Source organism: Schistocerca gregaria, chromosome 2, assembly GCF_023897955.1.
Source record: "Schistocerca gregaria isolate iqSchGreg1 chromosome 2, iqSchGreg1.2, whole genome shotgun sequence".
NCBI classification, from domain to species: Eukaryota; Metazoa; Arthropoda; class Insecta; order Orthoptera; family Acrididae; genus Schistocerca; species Schistocerca gregaria.
The window spans coordinates 90,796,502-90,819,049 of NC_064921.1; the positions used below are offsets into that span (position 1 = coordinate 90,796,502).

At 42.3% G+C, this 22,548-nt stretch overlaps 1 protein-coding gene across 3 annotated transcripts in view; it reads right to left on the reverse strand.

The window, feature by feature from the left end:
- Positions 1 to 22,548, reverse strand: part of LOC126336397 (protein quick-to-court) — a 334,356-nt gene that overhangs the window by 295,853 nt on the left and 15,955 nt on the right. The window contains exon 1 of one of the 3 annotated variants that reach the window (XM_050000077.1): positions 7,392 to 7,689. The exons of the other annotated variants lie outside the window; for them this stretch is intronic. The gene's annotated coding sequence lies outside the window, so the exon portion shown is untranslated. Of the gene's footprint in view, positions 1 to 7,391; positions 7,690 to 22,548 lie in introns of those variants that run through there. 3 annotated transcript variants of the gene reach the window in all.

Genomic DNA, 22,548 nt, shown 5'->3' on the forward strand with positions numbered 1-22,548 from the left:
GAGCGAAAAACGAATGGACATAATCTTTCAGGTGTAGAAACACGCCTACCGACTTTCGTTTATATCGCACAGCAAGCTGCTTCGCGCTGCGACTTCTTTTCCATATGTGTACGTTAAACTCGTCTGTCCTTCAACTTCATGTTAACATTTCAGAAATGATAACAGTTACTAATGACATGTATAGAACAATACAGACAATCTTTGAAGGATGAACGAATCTGGGTTAAGAAGCCAAGTTAATGATCTTGAACCAAAGGCACTACAGAGCTCGGCAGCTACAGTGAGAGACGCTAGTAACAAGGGGAACTCCCCATAGTAACTATGGTGTCACCGCCAGACACCACGCTTGCTAAGTGGTAGCTTTTAAATCGGCCGCGGTCCGTTAGCATACGTCGGACCCGCGTGTCGCCACTATCAGTGATTGCAGACCGAGCGGCAGGTCTAGTCTAGAGAGACTCCCTAGCACTCGCACCAGTTGTACAGCCGACTTTGCTGGCGATGGTTCACTGTCTCATATGCTCTGATTTGCAGACACGACAGTTTAGTATAGCCTTCAGCTATGTCATTTGCTACGACCTAGCAAGGCGCCATATTCAGTTACTATAATTACTATCTTCAAGAATGCATTCTGAACAGATAATATTGGGAATCATGTACCGTCAAGAGCGACGTTCATCATTAATTGATTAAAGTTAAGTATCAAACTAATTACGTCCGATTTCTGAATTCCCATTCCTTGTCCTGTTCCAGACCTCACGTCACTATAGTTTTTCCCTCCTCACGCCAGCCTCCGTGAGCTAAGACGCGTGCATTTCGGCCTCCACTTGTAACACGGTTTTGGCTCTTCTGCTAACACAAAAGTATCCCCTCAGATTTAATGGTAAGATGGCTCAGCGCGTAGCACGTAAAAAACTGAACACAGATCAAGCATGAAAACAGGAAGGTGTACTGAACTGTGATAAAAAAGAAAAAAAAGCAGAAATAGTGAACGGTCCGTGCACTATAAGTGCAGCAAAGAATTGTCAGACTTTACATTGGTCACAGAGTATTAGTCGTGTTGTAAGAATAGATTACTGTTGCAAGTAAATGTGATGAATAGTGAGAGCCGGCGAGATACCACAAACACGTTTCACAGACATGAAAAGAACAAATAAACGGGTGTGAACTATGTTACAACAAAGGAATTCAAGAATCAAGGCTTCCAAAACAGACCCAATTGCAAAATGTTAAAAACATTCTTTTTGACAGAGTACGCAGAAACTGTGATAGTGACAGTTTTGCGTTCATTTGATGCAGCTTATGTGACAAACTGTTGCGTTTCCATGATTTCCTTGGGAGTGATGACATTCACATTCATGCTAACACGTAAATCGGGCAAGGAGGCATATTCCACTCGCTCACCAGGCGCTCAAATTAGGTGCTTCGGTAACAGATTCCTATCATATGACACACGTAATGTCGCTAACGCCGTGTATGGCACACCAGACGTGTTTTCCAGTGGAGGATTCGGTTGACTCGTCGTCTTGTCATCAAACGTTTGCGATTCCCATTTGAAGGCCAGTTCCTTTCGGCTGCTAATAGAGTAGTTACGTCGAATTAACTGTCATTGTAGGTCATTACACGGGTGTTCAAAAAGTCTCTCCGCAATGGCGTATGATTGTTGGCCACGCGTGACGTATGATTGTTCGCCTGCCTGGGTTACTTCCCTTCAAGTGGACCCTGCGAACATTCCACTATTTCGTTCTATCTCAGCCAGCGTCCTTAGTATCGTTGGGGTGTGTCGTTATGTATTGACATGAACGTTTAAGTTCAGTTCCTTTCTTCGTTTGTTTCGTTTTTGTCACCGTTAAAATGCTAATCATTGAAGAACGTGTGTTTTCACTCGAACAAGCGTTGAAAGCTGGCGGTAAATACACAGTTTCAGTTCGTCAAACATTTAATTCAGTTTTCCCGGAGACAACACTCCAACGTCCAGATTCTATGCGAGATTTGATTAACAAATTTCGAAGTACGGGTTCAATGACAGATGCACGGAGAAGTGGTCGTCCTAGCGTTTTGTCCGCGGTTAAACTACTCGATATTTCAGATAAAATGTCCAAGAGTCCCAAGAAGTCAGTGAGAACACTCGCCCAGGAAATCGATGTTAGTGTCGGAACGGCCCACACAGCTGTAAGGAAAAAAATTATAACTTTTCTTATACAAAGTGAGAGTCGTGCAAGAACTGAAAAATACTGATCATGGCAAGAGACTGCATTATTGTCAATGGTTGATAAATTTCGTCCAACAAAATGGAAGGGATATTCTTAATGAAACGTTTTTCACTGATGAAGCTTGGTTTCATTTATCCGGGTACATGAACTCGCGAAATTCTCGTATGTGGAGTACTGCAAATGCATTGTGTATTCATTAGGAACAACTTCATTCTGTGAAAATAGGAGTTTGGATTGCAATTGCTAGAGGTCGGATTGTGGGTCCCATATTTTTCAACGCAACAATAAACCCGCAACGATACTGCAGTGATACTCTGTACCCATTCATAGAACTTGTGTTAAGTGAAATACTGAACTGCTATTTTCAACTAGATGGAGCAATCGCACAAAAAGCTCGCGTTTCAATGTCACTGCTTGCTGATGGTTTTGGTGATCGCATAATTTCACAGGGACTTTGGCCTCCACGATCGCCTGACCTAACACCACATGACTTTTTCTTCTGGGGTGCAGCGAAAGCAACTGTCTATAAAAACCGTCCAAAGTCCACTGATGAATTGAAAACTATAATATCCACTTTCACTGCTTCTGTTACAGAAGGAATGTTAGAGCTTGTGTTTGGAAACACGATTAGACGAATTGAAGTGTGTGTTCAACAACAGGGAGGGGACACTTTCAACATTTAAGGTCTGAAGATTTTAAACATGGCTGCAACAGCAACTGTTGAAATTCTTCACGATTTAATGTGAAAATTTGAAAGTAAAAATGAATATTCAGTGCATTAATAAATCGTATTTCACAGGGCTTCATTTCGGTCTATTCACTGCCGGCCGCGGTGGTCTCGCGGTTCTAGGCGCGCAGTCCGGAACCGTGCGACTGCTACGGTCGCAGGTTCGAATCCTGCCTCGGGCATGGATGCGTGTGATGTCCTTAGGTTAGTTAGGTTTAAGTAGTTCTAAGTTCTAGGAGACTAATGACCACAGCAGTAGAGTCCCATAGTGCTCACTGCGGCATACGGCTCGCGCGGCTAACAATCATACGGCACTGCACAAATGACTTTTTGAACATTCCGTACATTGCTAACGTCGCTGGTGGTAACGGACGTTACATCATGGCATAGACAAATTTGAATACAGCTGGTAAAAAAAAAATGGCACGAGGGAGCTTTGAGCATGGGTCGCCTGCTTGCCACTCCAGCACCGTGACCACATTTTTTTTTATATTTCACAAAAACAGTAACAAAAATGGCTACAATGAAATGACATAAATAAGGTGACAGATAATTGCAGTCATAAATTACAGCATCCAAAAAGTGAGTATCATGTTCAGTTTTTAGCAGCAGCACAAGTTAGCATCTTCACTGTCACCTTCAACTGGTGGCAGTTCAGCATGCAGTCTGAGGTTCCTCAACATCATTTCCGAGACCCAAATTAATCATACAGTAAATCCTTGATGTGTGTACGTGGACAGAAGAGTTTGTCAGTTCCAGCCTTCTAAACGATTCCTTAGGGAGTTCAAGATCGTCCTTTATATCAGACGCCAGATGTTTGCCGTCATATTCTTGTATCTGCTGTACTACTGATTTATTTTTCATTTGTGACTTGCAGGTGAGGTTAGGGTCGGGAACGTGACCCAGACCATTCCCCACTTTACTAGGAATCCAGTTCCTAACTTGGCCACGACGACCTGACTCTGCTCCACTGTTCTATGTTGCACTTCTTGCATTTGGACCGTTCACTGTTTCCATCTTGCTTTTTTTTTTCACAGATCGGTACACCTTCTTCCTGTTTGCATGCTTGATCTGCGTTCAGTTTTTAAGGAGCTTCCGCTAAATCTGAGGGGGAGAGGGGGGGGGGGCGGAGCACTGCTATGGGAAGTTCCCTTGTACGTAGTTTCGTTGGACTGGTCCTGCGGCTAACTTTTCGACGGAGGGTATATCGGTGGGGGATGTGGCGACGCTAGGTCCCCGAACGTGTGTGTAGGCGGCGAGGCCGGCAGTGGGGCGGGATCGGCAATTGAGAGCAATGGACGCTGCCGGCCCAAGGCGGCGCGGTGCCAAGCCGTCTGGCAGGAGCACAGCACCACACAGCGCACTACAGCACAGCACAGGCAGCGGTACAGCCGCAGGCGTGGGCCAGGGGGCCAAGCGGAAACAAAAACCAACACAAGGCGCTACAGTTCCGAGCGGGCGCTTCGCAAGTACTGCTTCGCACGTACTGGGGCAGTTAACGTGGAATCACACGCCACGGCTACTGCCGCACTGAAAATACTAAAATAAAAATATTGTGTTGGTGCATAAGTTGGTGGGGTTTTTCAATGTTGTTGTTGTTGTGGTCTTCAATCCAGAGACTGGTTTCATGCAGCTCCCCATGCTACTCTATCGTGTGCAAGCTTCTTCATCTCCCAGACATCCTTCTGAATCTGTTTCGTGCACACATCCCTTGGTCTCCCTCTACGATTTTTACCCTCCACCCTGCCCTCCAATACTAAATTGGTGATCCCTTGATGCCTCAGAATATGTCCTACCAACCGATCCCTTCTTCTAGTCAAGTTGTGCCACAAATTTCTCTTCTCCCCAATTCTGTTCAATACCTCCTCATTAGTTATGTGACCTACCCATCTAATCTTCAGGATTCTTCTGTAGCACCACATTTCGAAAGCTTCTATTCTCTCCTTGTCTCAACTATTTATCGTCCACGTTTCACTTCCATACATGGCTACACTCCATACAAATACTTTCAGAAAAGACTTTCTGACAAATCTATGCTCGATGTTAACAAATTTCTCTTCTTCAGAAACGCTTTCCTTGCCATTGCCAGTCTACATTTTATATCCTCTCTACTTTGACCATCATCATTTATTTTGCTCCACAAATAGCAAAAGCTCATTTACTACTTTAAAGGTTAATAAACACAACAGATTCACGTAACAGTGACACTAGTCATCAATAATATCTTCTTCTTCACTATTTACGACAGTCTGCTAACGCTGGGGCAACCTTTCGATTCCGCGGCTGTAGAAATCGCGTGGTTTTGAGGCGAACGAGCGATGTTCGCCGCGCATTTACGTCAGAACAGTAACCTCCTTTGAAAGTTGTTCGATAGACAGCGGAAAACGTGTGAATCCGAGGGCGCAATATCAGGTGAATAAGGTGGGTGGGGAATGACTTCCCAAACCAATTGCTAGTGTTTTTGTTTTTATGGGAGTCTTTCAGAATGCGCGTGAGCGTTATCGTGGAGCAGTCTGCAATGTTCACACTATACGCCAACAGTGATGGAACACGCAATTCGTAGTACACCACACTATCAATTCAATTCCATGACGAGTAATGGAAGAACTTACGATGACACAGTCAACTTCAGTTTTGGGAAATATCACTCTTAAAGTACTGTATATATGTTGCATGGTCACCAGCAGAAATTGATTTATGGGAGGGGAGAGTTAAAGACTCAGATTGTCAGTCATATTTTATATAAAAGAGTTGGTCAGTATGGAGACTTGCCATGTAGAGAATTTATAACGTCACTTTTGTTCGTATTTGTGTCTACATTTTTCTATGCATATATTTTATTAGGTGCTGTAATCTCATTTTATTTCGCTTGATTTGATGTGAAACGGAATACTCCACAAGCTATGTTTTGTTTGTTGAGATTTATGCTTGCCTTCCCCTTCTCATTGTATTTCTCCAAGTCGAAAGCTGCCTTACAAAATCAAGCTGAAAAAAGTTGGCCACATTGTCTTCCATTATTACAGTTCCACACGATTAAACTCTACTATTGAAACGTCCGAAAAAAATGAAGTCGGTGGCGCAATTAGAGGGACCTAGTGTTAGTGGAACCGATCTAAAGCTACATTACAGCTGTGTACTCACTTCCATGCTATGGATGTACGGCAGGATATAGCTGAGATTATCTCCATTTTTCTCTTGTGCCGAATCATATATCTTTCGGGTGGTGATGACAAATCTGCAACTGACGTATCATCTTCGAATTTGTTTGCTATAATAAAGGTACTTCCTTCTTTTTACAAATCCTATCCCAATCCCTAGTAAAAAATTACTTTAAATGTGACTTATACGTCTCACTGGACTCTAGCAGGAATAAATTTAGGGAACCATTTATTCCTCCTTCAGTCCAGCGGGACATATGCGTCCCACTTAAAATAATCATAAAACTATAAACGCCAACACAAAATTTAGAAACATGGCCTCACTCAGCATCCATTCCAAATGCAGAAAACTAATTTTTATAGTAATATCGATATTTTAATTAATTCGGTCACGAAAGGGTTAAAATAATTTTTATTCTGTTGTAACGTAACCGCTCGAGTTGAGATTCTTTCCTCGACAGAAAAGAGTTTTACACACCGTATTATTCTCCTCTGCTGACAAAGACAGAAAAATAAGTTAAGAGGCATGTTGACTGCACCGTAATTCAAGTAAATTTAAGAAGTTACGTTAATAATTCTAAAAGATTTGAGCGAAAGAAGCATTGTTCGACATAAATATAATCAGAGACGTAGTGGTAATGCAGTTGGAAAACCACGATTTGTGCCATAGTTGAATCATCATCTGCCTTAAGAGATTTTGGAAAATGAAAGGACTTGGAGTACGAATTGATGAATGGGTCTCTGGAGCGCTCTTTTCTCGTTTACTTGAGTCAATCTGTAGACTGAATCTCTCTGAACATCCTCGAAAGGATATTCTCATTTGTTCCGCATATTCAGCGATATGCTAAAAAACTGCTCGCGGTAAATTGAAAGTAAAGTCCTGTCCCGTATAGCCAACAATCCCAAGCTGTTCCAATGCAATTTCCACACGATATTTTGGAAGAAACTCAGTCAAGCGTTGTTATGTAAATTGTATGCTAACCGAGACGGTTTTCTAATAATAGATTCACTTATCACAAAGACTGAGAGTGCGACATACTGAAAATGTCTCGAGCGCGAGAGAGACGAATATTAGCGTTTTTGTTTCTGTAAAATACAAATCATACACACAGAATCTTCGCTCTGTGACGGAGGTGCTTATTAATAGCACCAGATGTAAATAAATACTTCCATAAGCGTATGACAAAACAAATGAATACCGAGTTTGGAAACGGGAAGTTCCATGCTTTCGATTCGCGTACAGATTAATATAAAAGATCGATATGACTGAAAACATTACCTCGCAGATATACTTACGGTTATTTGGTGAAGATAAATGTTATCTATTTCAACGTATGGCGTGTAGGAAGCTCAAATGACGTAAGAGACTGTGGCGTTGAGCGTAATCTCGTTGCTGACGTAGGCGGTTCAATATCAGCACCACCGCCAGAAGCCCGACTTTCACTGACTTTCCTGTCGAACTAGTTAAATGACACTGTTCGTTGTGTCACTATTTGTACTTTTGAATGTTGAAATATCTCTAAAATGGTTATTTTTAATTTATCTATGTACATGCTTAAAATAGAAAGAAAGACCGCTGTTTGTTTATTAATTTATTATTCCGAGAAATTAACAAAAGGCGGTAGAAGTAACAGCTCGATATTCGCCAGCACTGCGAAGCTCAGTAACATTTGCGAATGCTCCTATTTTCATGGCTAATTTTGAGTATAGCGTGTTTTATCTTGGAAATGAAAACGTAATTTTGAACATATTGAAATACTGGTGTTCTTTCAAAGGCTTTCCTCTCCCAAAGAAAACAAATCTCATGATTAGAGGGTATTAGGATTACAAAAAGGATTTCGGAGCCCTAATTTTGAGAAAATGATTTCCTTGGTAGAATTTCTGACAAAGCTAACACAGTGCAGGAAGACGCAACAGTGTGGTATAACGGTGCAACTTTACTATGGGCCGTCCACGAGCCGCTCGTGTTCGCGGTACAGCCTAAATGTTGGTAACACTTCTGCTTGTATCATTGGTGGTAGCCAATTGGAGACAAGCGGTTTTAGAACTAATGACTTAGCCAGCAAATGAGAAAATACGAATGACTCGCGTTATTTTCACACATACGTTTTTCGCAGGCTATCTACGTTTATGACGAAAATAAAGAGCACAATACCATATTTCACTTGTGCTGACTGAAGCACAAGAATTATTCGCGTTGTATAGACGGCCCTTTCTTTAATTTTTACTATTCCAGCATATTGATGTTTCTATTATCGATGTATCCAGCAATCTGTATGGTGAAATATTGATAATGATTTTTTTCTTAAATGTGTAATGTTGTGTTGGTGCTTACAATGACTTACTCGCCTTTTGTGGACTGTCCTTTTTTAATTTTCTACTTCTACTGCATTTTGGCGTTTCTGTTATCGATGTATATAAGCAATTTGGCGTTTTTAATGTTGAAGTTATTACGAGGTATGTCTAAACTACAGATATTTTTGTTCCGTGACATTCTAATCGGAAGTATATTGTCTACAATAGTCAATTTTGGTTGCGAAGAGAGATGAATTACATGCCTTGTGTACATGATCTTTCCTTTACTTCTTGCGGCTACAGTATATTGGTATTTTTGTTATGACCTGTAGTCTAGCGATATCTAGATTAGGTGGGAATTTGACAATTTGTGTGTTGACGAAGCCAACAAATGAGAAAGCAAAAAAAACTGGTTGTGGTGTCAGATTGACATGTAGCGTAGCCCGAGGCCTAGGTTAGGTTGGGAGCAACAGTTTGGTTGTGAGTTTGCGAAGCCAACGAATCTGAAAGCTGGGAAACTAGTTATGTTGTCGAACTGACATGTAGCTTAGCCCAAGGTCTATGTAAGAGCGATGTGTCTCAACCTGTAACAGTATTGGCAGTGATAAATAGGTACTACTTTAAACTACAATGATAGTTTTTCTGAGTTGCACAGATTCTTCTGATCGGACCACAACGAAAGGAGGTGGGTCTATATAACGGGGGGTATTTCACCCTAACCTTCAGAAAAAATTACTGAAGTGTATTTATTTTGAAAATGTTACCTTTTAATTTTCTGACCTTAGTTTCATTATTTCTAATCACCTTATAAGACAACCATAGATATTAACGCTGCACTTGGTATTCTTGTAAGTAACAAATGAGAAATACCGAAACAGATGACTTCAGCCACTTTTGAGCGAACAGTTCGATTTGGGTAGGAAGAACAAACCTGTAACGTTCGGATACAGTATTAGCAGTTTCCTCCTTGACACAGTGAAGTCGATTAAATATCTGGGCGTAACGTTGCAAAGCGATATGAAATGGAACGAACATGTGAACTGTGGTAGGGAAAGCGAATGGTCGACTTCGGTTCATTGGGAGAAATTTAGGAACGTGTGGTTCACATGTAAAGGAGATCGCAGGTGCGACCTATGCTTGACTACTGCTCGAGTGTTCTGGATCTGTACCAGGTTGGGTTGAAGGAAGACATCGAAGCAATTCAGAGACAGGCTCCTAGATTTGTTACCAGTAGTTTCGAACAACACGTAAGTGTTACGGCGATGCTTCGGCAACTCAAATGGGAATTCCTGGGGCAAAGGCGCGGTTCTTCCCGTGAAACGCTACTGAGAAAATTTAGAGAACCGGCGTTTGAAGCCGACTGCCGAACGATTCTACTGCCGACAACATACACTACGCGCAAGGACCACGAAGATATAAAAGGAGAAATTAAGGCTCATACGGAGGCATATAGGCGGTCGTTTTCCCTCGCTCTATTTGCGAGCAGAACAGGAAAGGAAATTGCTAGTGGTGTTACATGGTACTCTCCGCCACGCACAGTACGGTGGCTTGCGGAGTATCTATGTAGATGTAGATGTAGATGTAGATGTAGACTCCATTGTGTTTTCAGCTACCGTCTCCGAACGAGTTCGCTGTAGGGGCCTTGTCCTTGTGGAGCAGGAAGGCAATGTACGGTAGTTAACCGGTGTATGTCCCACGGTTTCATGGCCAGTCGTAGTAAGTGTCCGAAGTGTGGTGGGACTATAAGTTATTCCTCGTACGAAATGGGGTGCAATGGAGCTGCAGAATGACTAATTACGAAGCTTGCTGTAGTATTCGGAAAAATTCGTGGTTTAATGGTTCAAGCAAGTTACGTATCGCAAAAAATCTACAAATTTTTACTCGTCCCTGGGTCGAAAGGAGCAGAAACTTTATTACTGGTGAACTACAGTTATCCAAGAAGACAGAGGTAGACTGATAAAGCTTTTGCAGAGAACTATCTATTGAAATGTGCTTCAACGGAAGTGGAAAAATTGGTGGCGACGGAGTCACTGTTGAGATTGACGAGGCTATGTTCGGAAGAAGAAGATACGGCAGAGGGAACAAGAACACGGGAATATGGGTTTTCGGAGGAATCCATCCAAGAACCCACAAGCGTTTTTTTCAAAGTTGTTAGCAGGCGTACGAAGGTGCTGCATCAAGGAATACATCCTTCCAGGAATGACTACCATTTCCAACTGTTTTCGGTCGTACAAAAACTTGAGCGATGAAGGATTCAAGCATTTTACAGTTAACGACATTTAAAGATACCGAAACGGATGCACACACTACAGGTATCGAAGCCATCTGGTCGCCTATAAGCAGATCACTTCACGGTACCAGACAGTGCAAAAAACGTCGTAGCAGTCACTTGTTCGAATACGTGCGACGCAGAAGGTCCTCTCAAAGGCACAATTTATTTATGCATGAAGAGTGCAGCAATAGTGTACAAGCCCTACTCTGATGAGTTGGTTTCAATAAAATCGTGGTGTTATTGTTTTTATGGTTTTAGGAATTCCTTCGTTGTTTCTATATTTTTATTTTCTTGGAGATGTGGTCCGTGTATGCAACTAAATAAAAAGCCGTTTGTTTTTGTCATACACATTTCGCTTCCTTTTATGTACGAAATATCATTAATGGCTTGAAATACATGGCGTTTTCTGAATACAAAGAAGCGAAATTGTGTACGTTGAAAATAAAATCGCCGGCCGCAGTGGTCTAGCGGTTCAGGCGCTCAGTCCGGAACCGCGGGACTGCTACGATCGCAGGTTCCAATCCTGCCTCGGGCATGGATGTGTGTGATGTCCTTAAGTTAGTTAGTTTAAGTAGTTCTAAGTTCTAGGGGACTTATGACCACAGATGTTAAGTCCCATAATGCTCAGAGCCATCTGAACAATTTTTTTAAAAATAAAATCCTGTTTTGTTCCATAGCGAGGTCACATTTCCAAGAACAAATGACTCTGAGCACCATGGGACTTAATTTATGAGCTCATCAGTTCCCTAGAACTTAGAACTACTTAAACCTTACTAACCTAAGGACATCACACACATCCACGCCCGAAGCAGGATTCGAACCAGACCGTAGTGGTCGCGCGGTTCTAGACTGTAGCGCCTGGAACCGCTCGGCCACAACGGCCGGCTCTCTAAGAACATAATATCACTCGTGTTAAATGTTTTATTACGTTTTTTTGTGTATCCGTTAAGTCCCATCGCCCTAACTATACGTATTGTGCTACAGGATGTTGTCGAAAATGCAACATTTGTTTCGTCCGCGTTCGAAACCAAAACGTCGTTCTTATTGTCTACACAAATCAGCTCTTCCGCCATCTTATACCCGTCATCGCTCGCGACAGGTGTTACCAACATACACTTTACGGTCAGAGCACTGACAGCCCTTTGAAAGGTTTTACCACTTATGTCTAATTCGTCTAGAAAACTGGCCCATTGAAACTTGTGTGAGGTGAAAGCGGATTGGAATGTCTTAATAATGCGTTCTAAACACAGCAATATGTCAGAGGATTGGGTAGATTGGAATATCGTAACAAAGTGATCTAAACACAGCAGTATGTCAGAAAGCTTTTGACAATGTTGACTGGAATACTCTCTTTCAAATTCTGAAGGTGGCAGGGGTAAAATACAGGGAGCGAAAGGCTATTTACAATTTGCACAGAAACCAGATGGCAGTTATAAGAGTCGAGGAACATGAAAGGGAAGCAGTGGTTGGGAAGGGAGTGAGACAGGGTTGTAGCCTATCCCCGATGCTATTCAATCTGTATATTGAGCAAGCAGTAAAGGAAACAAAAGAAACGTTCGGAGTAGGTATTACATCAAACCAGTCTCAGGACTGACGACCACAACAACAACAACAACAGGTCAGAGGAGTGGCATATTCCATTGTTACAAACAGAGTAATGTACGGTATAATGTGTAGGATGTTATATGTATATATCTCATCATCATCATCATCATTTAAGACTGATTATGCCTTTCAGCGTTCAATCTGGAGCATAGCCTCTTTATAAAATTCCTCCACGATCCCCTTTGAGTGCTAACATTGGTGCCTCTTCTGATGTTAAACCTATTACTTCAAAATCATTCTTAACCGAATCCAGGTACCTTCTCCTTGGTCTGCCCCGACTCCTCCTACCCTCTACTACTGAACCAATGAGTCTCTTGGGTAACCTTGCTTCTCCCATGCGTGTAAGATGACCTCACCATCTAAGCCTGTTCGCCCTGACTGCTACATCTATAGAGTTCATTCCCAGATTTTCTTTGATTTCCTTATTGTGGACACCCTCCTGCCATTGTTCCCATCTACTAGTACCTACAATCATCCTAGCTACTTTCATATCCGTAACCTCAACCTTGTTGATAAGGTAACCTGAATCCACCCAGCTGTCGCTCCCATACAACAAAGTTGGTCGAAAGATTGAACGGTGCACAGATAACTTTGTCTTGGTACTGACTTCCTTCTTGCAGAAGAGAGTAGATCGTAGCTGAGCGCTCACTGCATTAGCTTTGCTACACCTCACTTCCAGTTCTTTCACTGTGTTGCCATCCCTTGAGAATATGCATCCTAAATACTTGAAACCGTCCACCTGTTCTAACTTTGTTCCTCCTATTTGGCACTCAATCCGTTTATATTTCTTTCCCACTGACATTACTTTCGTTTTGGAGGTGTTAATCTTCATACCATAGTCCTTACATTTCTGCTCTAGCTCTGAAATATTACTTTGCAAACTTTCAATCGAATCTTTCATCACAACTAAGTCATCCGCATATGCAAGACTGTTTATTTTGTGTTCACATATCTTAATCTCACCCAGCCAGTCTATTGTTTTCAACATATGATCCATAAATAATACGAACAACAGTGGCGACAGGTTGCAACCTTGTCTTACCCCTGAAACTACTCTGAACCATAAACTCAAGTTACCGTCAACTCTAACTGCTGCCTGACTATCCATGTAAAGACCTTTAATTGCTTGCAAAAGTTTGCCTCCTATTCCATAATCTCGTAGAACAGACAATAACTTCCTCCTAGGAACCCGGTCATATGCCTTTTCTAGATCTATAAAGCATACATACAATTCCCTGTTCCACTCATAACACTTCTCCGTTATTTGCCGTAAGCTAAAGATCTGGCCCTGACAACCTCTAAGAGGCCTAAACCCACACTGATTTTCATCCAATTGATCCTCAACTAATACTCGCACTTTCCTTTCAACAATACCTGAGAAGATTTTACCCACAACACTGATTAAAGAGATACCTCTGTAGTTGTTACAATCTTTTCTGTTTCCATGTTTAAAGATTGGTGTGATTACTGCTTTTGTCCAGTCTGATGGAACCTGTCCCGACTCCCAGGCCATTTCAATTATCCTGTGTAGCCATTTAAGACCTGGCCTTCCACTGTATTTGATGAGCTCCGACTTAATTTCATCCACCCCAACTGCTTTACTGCACTGCAATCTATTGACTATTTTCTCCACTTCCTCAAATGTGATCCTATTTCCATCATCATTCCTATCCCATTCTACCTCGAAATCTGAAACATTGCTGATCGTATTTTCACCTACATTGACCAATTCTTCAAAATATTCCCTCCATCTTCCCAAGGCGCCCACAGGATTCACCAGGAGTTTTCCTGACCTGTCCAAAATACTTGTCATTTCCTTCTTACCTCCCTTTCGAAGACTGCTAATAACACTCCAGAACGGTTTTCCAGCAGCTTGATCCATAGTCTCCAACCTGTTTCCAAAGTCTTCCCAAGATTTCTTCTTGGATGGTGCAATTATCTGTTTGGCTTTGTTTCTTTCTTCAACATAACTTTCTCTGTCTACCTGAGTTCTAGTATGTAGCCATTTTTGATATGCCTTCTTTTTCGTTTTACAGGCTGCCTTGACTGTGTCATTCCAGCAAGCTGTTTGCTTCTTCCTACTTTTACACACTACTGTTCCAAGACATTATTTAGCCACTTCTAGTACTGTGTCCCTGTACCTTGTCCATTCCTTTTCCAATGGCTGTAATTGACTACATTCAACTAATTGGTACCTTTCTGAGATCGCTGTTATGTACTTGTGCCTGATTTCCTTATTCTGAAGTTTCTTCACTCTTATCCTCCTACATGTGGACCTGACCACCTGCACTTTCGGCCTCACAATCCCATTGGGTATTACCCCTCACGGTTGAGGGACTAACTGGTGGATTTGGTAGTCTTTGCCGTATGAGCACAAAGGTGACCACGACTCAGAATGTGTCCGAGATGCCCTGCCTTATTCCAAAGTAACTTATCCCGACTGCCGGGACCACTTACTTGGCCACTCATACGTTGTCCGTGGTTCATGAACTAGGACATGACTACAGGAACCCACACCATATCTTATTTTAAGAAATTATAAACTCGACTTATGGAGGGAAAGGCCAATCGAAATCACAGTTGGAGAAACGAACAACTTACTAATATTTACTAACGGGCACTAATGTTCTACACTGCGACAAGCCATAGATAGTAGCTAACGTAATCAGCTAACAAGTACAATAAACAGTTCTGGTACTTCCACAGCGCCATTAGGGCGTGGTGATATTGCGGTAAATTTGGGCTCGAATGCCGATCGGATCATGGAATTTCACCTCTCAGTGCTGCGAAGATTCGACAGGAACGACACGTGTTTAAGATTCTACGTTGCATTATAGGTTCCCTTTTACTGGGACAGGTTAGGATCACGCAACTCACCGAAGTGGCGTCCGATTGAACTATTTGCACCAGGCCGTTGTGCCACACTAAATAATAATAATAACAATAATTATTATTATTAAGCTTTCCTGTGCACAGCAGCGCCGATATGGAGCGCTGTCAATGTCGTCCTGTTTGTACCGATGGGCTATCGTAGTGTGGTCCTAGAGGTCTGACTAATTGTAAGTTGTCTCCCTCGACGACCATGAGCCCTCCCGTTTCACGTTCTTCGAGAGTGCGTCCCCATTCCTGAATTGGCAGCACAGCCATGAACGTATCGGCGTTCGCTGACATAAATTTTATTTCTATGACAAAAATACCGCCAGCTCCTTCCACACGCCAAAGCCTGGTGTAGCACGCGACGGCCATAAATTTCTGCGCTAGAATTGTACGCTGAATTCGGCCACTTCCGCACACTCGGAGTGACAAGACAGGCCATTAGCGCAATGGCGCCGAGCGATACGTTATCTGCACGTTACATACACTCCAGCACACCTGTCACTCGCGTCCTTCACGTGTACTCTGGCTTACTTGGATTCCCTCATTAAATCTACAAGGCAAGACAGACTATTCGTGGCTGAAGAAAAAAGAAGTTTCGAGTGAGGGGCGTCCGTCCATTACATATTTATCAAATGTACTGTTTATATCGAAATGTGATAACATAAAAGACTCACCCTATTCATTCTCTTCCCTGGAGGAGAAATTGACAGAAATATCCTCGTTTATACCGGAGCGAAATGGAAAGAGCATTCACAGATAATTCTCCAGTGTTCACAATCTTTCGTTTTATCTGTGAAGAAGCGTTTATACTAGGGGAAAGGAAGAGAGCACGAGAGAAACAGCACGACTATATCAATCTACGGAATTATGAACTACTATTCCACACTTAGAAACGTCACACGTTTCCCTCAGTACTCCGCAAGTCATAGCCACAATGCAAAAACGTGATGTTAAGCTGGACTACTCGCACGGTGAGCGCACTGTTTATGGAAACAAGCAAAATAGTATGGAAACAAGCAAAATAGCGCAGGAAAAGAAAAATGTACGTGTGTGGGTGAACACGTAAGCTTTAAACAAGTAGACATTCACTTCAAACTGAAATGCAACAATAGCCTTCTTTAGCATTAATCCAAAACTTCACAAATATGGCCGGGTGAAGCTTTTCGCTAACCTCAAATTAAAATCTTGAAGGAAATGTAACAGCATAACAGTAATTCCCGACGTAACCTAAAGAAAGTCCAGCATTTACATCATCCGCCCTAAAAGTTCCTTGACTGATTATATTCCTGGCGCACAAGACGCCAGTAAATAACTATGATGGTATCTTGAATTAACAAGTGTAAACAACTGAGGTGTACTTAAACTTTCGATTTGAGCAGGCAGTTTTGAGTAGTGACATGTGGCCGTAATGTGTTAACGCTGTTGTCTCTCCATCTCTCACACAACTCATATCTCCGATGTAAGTAATTACCACGCAAAATACGAGACAAATGCCCTCTCTGCTACTAGCGCCGAAGCGGACAGAAGGGGAACGTCCTTCGATGTTTCGATGAAAAACCGACAACCAGAAAAACATGAGCAAGCACAAGCGAAAGCTATGCGAACATGACCGCATAGTATTCGCTCGTGGTCGTCTACCGTTTGTACCAGAGAGAATTCTCGTTCGCTTGTATTCGCTCCCATATAACCCAGGCTAAAACGAATTAATTTAATGGTCTGGAGATTGGATAATCGCTCAACGCACACGAAAACCCTGCAATGAACTGCAGGTGCACAAACTTTGGAAAGAGCTTGTCTCTCCAAGAGGATACTAAAGGCCCTCTCACTATTAATACACTACAGAATCGTAAATTCATTTTCTGTTTTGTTTGCTTCAATAATGATGGAAGTGAAACTGAAAGACAGCATGATCCCGGAGAAAATATAGGCTCTTGTACGGAAGGAGATAATCGTAATATTAGCCACAGTAAAAACTTACGGGGACACTCTAAGGGCTCCCGCGATGGCTAAATGTACCGGTCACGAATCTTGCCGCTCTTCTTTGGACCTTTTCAATCCCTTGAATCAGACCCAACTGGTAAGGGTCCCATGCAGACGAACAGTACTCCAAGACTGGATGAACTAAAGTATTGTACGCTATTTCCTTTGTTGAAGGAGTGCATCGTTTCAGGATTCTACCAATAAACCGCAATCTAGAGTTCGCCTTACCCATTACTTGTGTAATATGATCATTCCATTTGAGGTCGGACGTTACCGCTTCCAAAGACTGAGCATTTATGTTGTACTCGTACATTAATCAGGATTTTCGGCTTGCTATACGCAGTAAGTATTAAATCCATGGAGAAGAAATAAAAACTTTGAAGTTCGCCCATGACATTGTAATTCTGTTACACACAGCAAAGGACTTGGAAAAGCAGTTGAACGGAATGGACAGTGTCTTGAAAGGAGGGTATAAGATGAACATCAACAAAAGCAAAACGAGGATAATGGAATGTAGTCGAATTAATGCTGAGGGAATTAGATTAGGAAATGAGACACTTAAAGTAGTAAAGGAGTTTTACTATTTAGGGAGTAAAATAACTGATGATGGTCGAAGTAGAGAGGATATAAAATGTAGACTGGCAATGGCAAGGAAAGCGTTTCTGAAGAAGAGAAATTTGTTAACATCGAGTACAGATTTAAGTGTCAGGAAGTCGTTTCTGAAAGAATTTGTATGGAGCGTAGCCATGTATGGAAGTGAAATGTGGACGATAAATAGTTTGGAAAAGAAGAGAATAGAAGCTTTCGATATGTGGTGCTACAGAAGAATGCTGAAGATTAGATGGGTAGATCACATAACTAATGAGGAGGTATTGAATAGAATTGGAGAGGAGTTTGTGGCACAACTTGATTAGAAGAAGGGACCCGTTGGTAGGACATGTTTTGAGGCATCAAGGGATCACAAATTTAGAACTGGAGAGCAGCGTGGAGGGTAAAAATCGTAGAGGGAGACCAATAGATGAATACACTAAGCAGATTCAGAAGGACTAAGTTTGCTGTAGGTACTGGGAGATGAAGAAGCTTGCACAGGATAGAGTAGCACGGAGAGCTGCATCAAACCAGTCTCAGGACTGAAGACCACAACAACAAAACAACATACGCAGTAGGTTACACTTACTAATATTGAGAGATAACTGCCAGTCATTACACCACGCATTTATTTTCTGCAAATCCTCATTGATTTGTTCACAACTTCCGTGTGATACTACTTTCCTGTAGACTACAGCATCATTGGCAAACAGTCTAAGGCCGCTGTCAATACCATTAACCAGATCGTTTATGTAAATCGTAAAAAGCAGAGGACCTATTACGCTGCCGTGGGGCATACCTGAAGTTACGCTTGTTTCTGTTGAAGTCACCCCGTTCAGGACGACATACTGCTCCCTGTCTGTTAGAAAACTTTCTATCCAACCGCATATGTCATCGGATAGACCGTAAGCGCGCACTTTCTGTAGCAAATGACAGTGCGGAACTGAGTCGAACGCCTTTCGAAAGTCTAGAAATACGGCATCAACCCAGGAGCCGGTATCTAGAGCCTGTTGTATATCATGCACAAAGAGGGGGAGCTGTGTCTCGCATGACAGCTGTTTCCTAAAACAGGCACGAAATTATCAATTTTGCGGAATTTTTTGAACAGATCTCGTACAACGCGTCGATATCTCTTGCGTAATGAGCCGTGCTTCTGTGCCAGCCTGGGCGTCGCCGAAGTGACTGCTCTTGTTGAGTGACGCCAGTCGCACAATGAGGCGAGCGCTTTAACACGGCGTGCTAGCCCCGCAGGGCGTCTATGTCCTGAGCTGCAGGGGTCTGGCGGGCAGGCGCCAAGCGATCGATACGGAAGTGCCAGCCCACGAGGCTGGGGTTAGCAACCCTTTAGCACGGCTCGCGTGACCCCAATACATTTGTCCGGCCGTTACCCCGAAGCTCGTTTCTGCACCACTCGCGCCTATGCTCTGCTGACTAAGGCCCAACTGAGTGTCGGACCAAATGGGGAGTCCGGTTCTCAGATTAGTGGAGGCTAAGTGCCCGTCATTAACGACCACACACACTCAGGGTAGGCACTAATGGGGGTAATATTAGACAAGCATTTTACTCTGTCATACGCACAGATGGCCAGGCGTTCAGTGGGTTCATCCGGGTATTTAATGGAGCAGTTCAGCGTGAGCGGTAGGCTTCGTCGAAGGAACAAGAGACGAAATGGAACTTCTTGGCAGATTAAAACTGTGGATCCTTTCTTCCAGGGGTGCTAGACTTGCAGGTTTCGCAGGAGAGCCTCTGTGAAGTTTGGAAGGTCAGAAACAAGGTACTGGCGGATGTAAAGCTACGATGACGGGTCGTGAATCGTGCTTTGGGTAGCTCAGCCTTTATAGCACTTGCCCGCGAAAGACAAAGGTCCCAAGTTCGAGTTTCCGTCCGGCACACAGTTTTAATTTGCCAGGAAGCTTCATATCAACGTACACTCCGCTGCAGGTGAAAATTTCATTCCGAACAGACGACACGATTTGGTACCTGAACACAACTTTCTAGGAATACTCTTGTAATATGCTAGTTTGGTATCGCATTTCTGTCTCAAACACTTTTCCAGTCTTCTGACTCGTTCAAATCACGAACGAATTCATCTCCTGTGCCAATCTTTTCATCTCAGAGTAGCATTTGCAACCTACGTCCTCAATTATCTGTCTTACTCTACAGTTTTTACCCTCTACAGCTCTCTGTTGTACCATGGAGGTTATTCCTTGTTGCCTTAAGAGCTATCCTATCATCTTGTCCCTTTCTCTTTTTTGTCAGTGTTTTCCATATATTCCTTTCCTCGCCAATTGTGCGGAGAACCACATCACCTTACCAGTCCGTCTGCTTTTCAACATTCGTCTGTAGCATTACATCTCAAATGCTTCGATTCTTTCCTGTTCCTGTTTTCCCACAGACCACATTTTACTACCATACAAGACTGTGCTCCACACGTACTTTCTCAGAACTTTCCTCTTCAAAATCTTTAACAAACCTATAAGGTGCAATTCGTCCAATTTTTTTTAATGACGTTGCCAAAAGAGAAAAATTTGCCTTCAATTGTTTACTTTTCAAGGCAATGCTAGTGACTACGACATCAAACTTATTCACTCGAACATTTCTGAAATCGCTTCTTGTTCCTTACTTGATAAGTTCCTAAGAAAAAGTGGTCGCTTTATAGGATCTTATATAGAGATTGTTTCTTACTTGACAAGTTCCTAAAAAAAAAGCGGTCGCTTTATATGATGTTACACAGTACATATACAGGGAGTATCGTAATAGCGAAAGCAGACTGGGATGAAAGTATACGACAGTAGACTCAAAAACGTCGAGCGAACATGAATCTACAAACCAACAGTTTGCAAGATAATTTCGAATGTTTGGTTACTAACAGCCACTGGGTTCAGTATGGAATATTAATCTACTTAATAGAAAAGTATTTGGGAAGTAAACTTTTTCGATAAACTTTCCGTCTGTGCGGGCTCAAATTTTATCCAAGTCCCTTTCTGAACGTCGGGGAACGTGACACGTGTATGATGGGTGCCGGCTAATGCTGAAAGACGACTTCTAGCGTGTCTTTATGGTGCATGATGGGTAGCTCGTGTAGGGCCCTGCCAATAAAACGCAGTCTTCGGTTAGCCTTCCCCATAACATTTCCTTTGTGTTCCATCCAATTGAAGTTGTTAGTAATAGTAATTCCCAGGTATTTAGTTGAATTTATGGACTTTAGATTTGACTGATTTATCGTGTAAACGAAGTTTAACGGATTCCTTTTAGCACTCATGTGGATAACCTCACACTTTTCGTTATTTAGGGTCAACTTCCAATTTTTGCATCATACAAATATGTTTTTTCTCATCTCTGGTTTCAGATCTTGAGGAAGAATGGTCTGCCTTTTCTTCACAGGCATTGAGACACTTCACTTCACTGAAAAGACACCCTAGTAGATTTCAAGCCGTCATAAACGTGAAGGGTGGACACACTAGATATCAATGTCCATTAACAGGTATCCGGATACTTTCAAAAAGATAATGTATTTATTGCTGAGGTAGTCCATGTATGTTGAGCCCATACATGCTTAAATTTAAAACAAATGCCTTTGTACTAACTAGAACAATACTACATACCGAGGTAACCACACATTCGCCGTTATCTCGCAGACAGCTCGTCTGCGGACCAAAGATTACTGGAACGCTTTTGCTTCTTTTGTGGTGTACTTTCACCAGCGTCAGTTTTCGCTTTTAATTGTGATATATCCTGTACACGCATCGGCAACTATTCAGTGCATAACGGGTGAGAATATCTTGTAAAATGCCAGCTCCCTAAATTTACCTCACATTCTTCGAAAGATTTCTAGTTAACTTCCCAGGGCATCTTTGTTACACTTTCTTACAGGATGTCATACCTGCGTGATGTGGATTCCAAATGTTGGAACTGTGCTCTAGAATTGGCAGGTCTAGCGATTTTTATGCAGTTTTATTTACAAATGGACCACTACTTCAACAAATTTTAAGATTTCTTTTCATCTTTCCTACTACACTATTCTCGATTTAGTCCCGTTCCATAGTACAGCACCTCGATATTTTTACAATGATAATAGATTGCTGAATTTTACCGCTAATCGCGTTCTTTGTCTTTGTAATGAGATTATCTCGCATGTAGACACATTTAAATAAATGTCTGAGGTTATTAGGTACAATTTGCTCTTCTGCTGCGACGAGAAACAATTTATTTTTGACAGCGATTTATTGTTGACGGAGCCGGAACCATTTACATATTTTCCACCATTAAGCAACCACAAACAGGAGACTTAATGAACATCATCAAAAAGCGAAAGAAACTGCCTCCTCCTCCTGCCCTGATGACAAAGCGCATACCAAATAGCTCGATGATCAGAATCTGCTATATGTATGTGTGGAGATTCTGCAGGAATCTGTACACGAAACAAGTTTCATGAGCCCGACGTGGTGATTGGAGGAGTCCAATGTTTGATTTGCTGTGGAAACTGCGAAAAATGAACAAGTAGTTGAAGACGAGTATGAAATAGAAATTTCGGAGGGTGACAAATGACAGTTCCCGATTATAGAATTTCGTTCCACTGAAAAGAGGTGCACGCTCCTTGTTTGAAATGTTGACCAACCAAGACTGATATGAGCATGTTGGTAGGTTTATTTAACTCTATAGCTGGAGTCACGAACGATGGCGATCGCGTCTAGGCTTCTTTTGCTCATCTACCTCACGCACACTCCGACAGCCAATGAGCTTTCACTAGTGATCTGAGCGGCCGTTGCTAATGCCAGCATGAAACGTGATCGTAGCGAGTTGTTTAGATAATTTTTATTCCATTAGTTGGGAGTT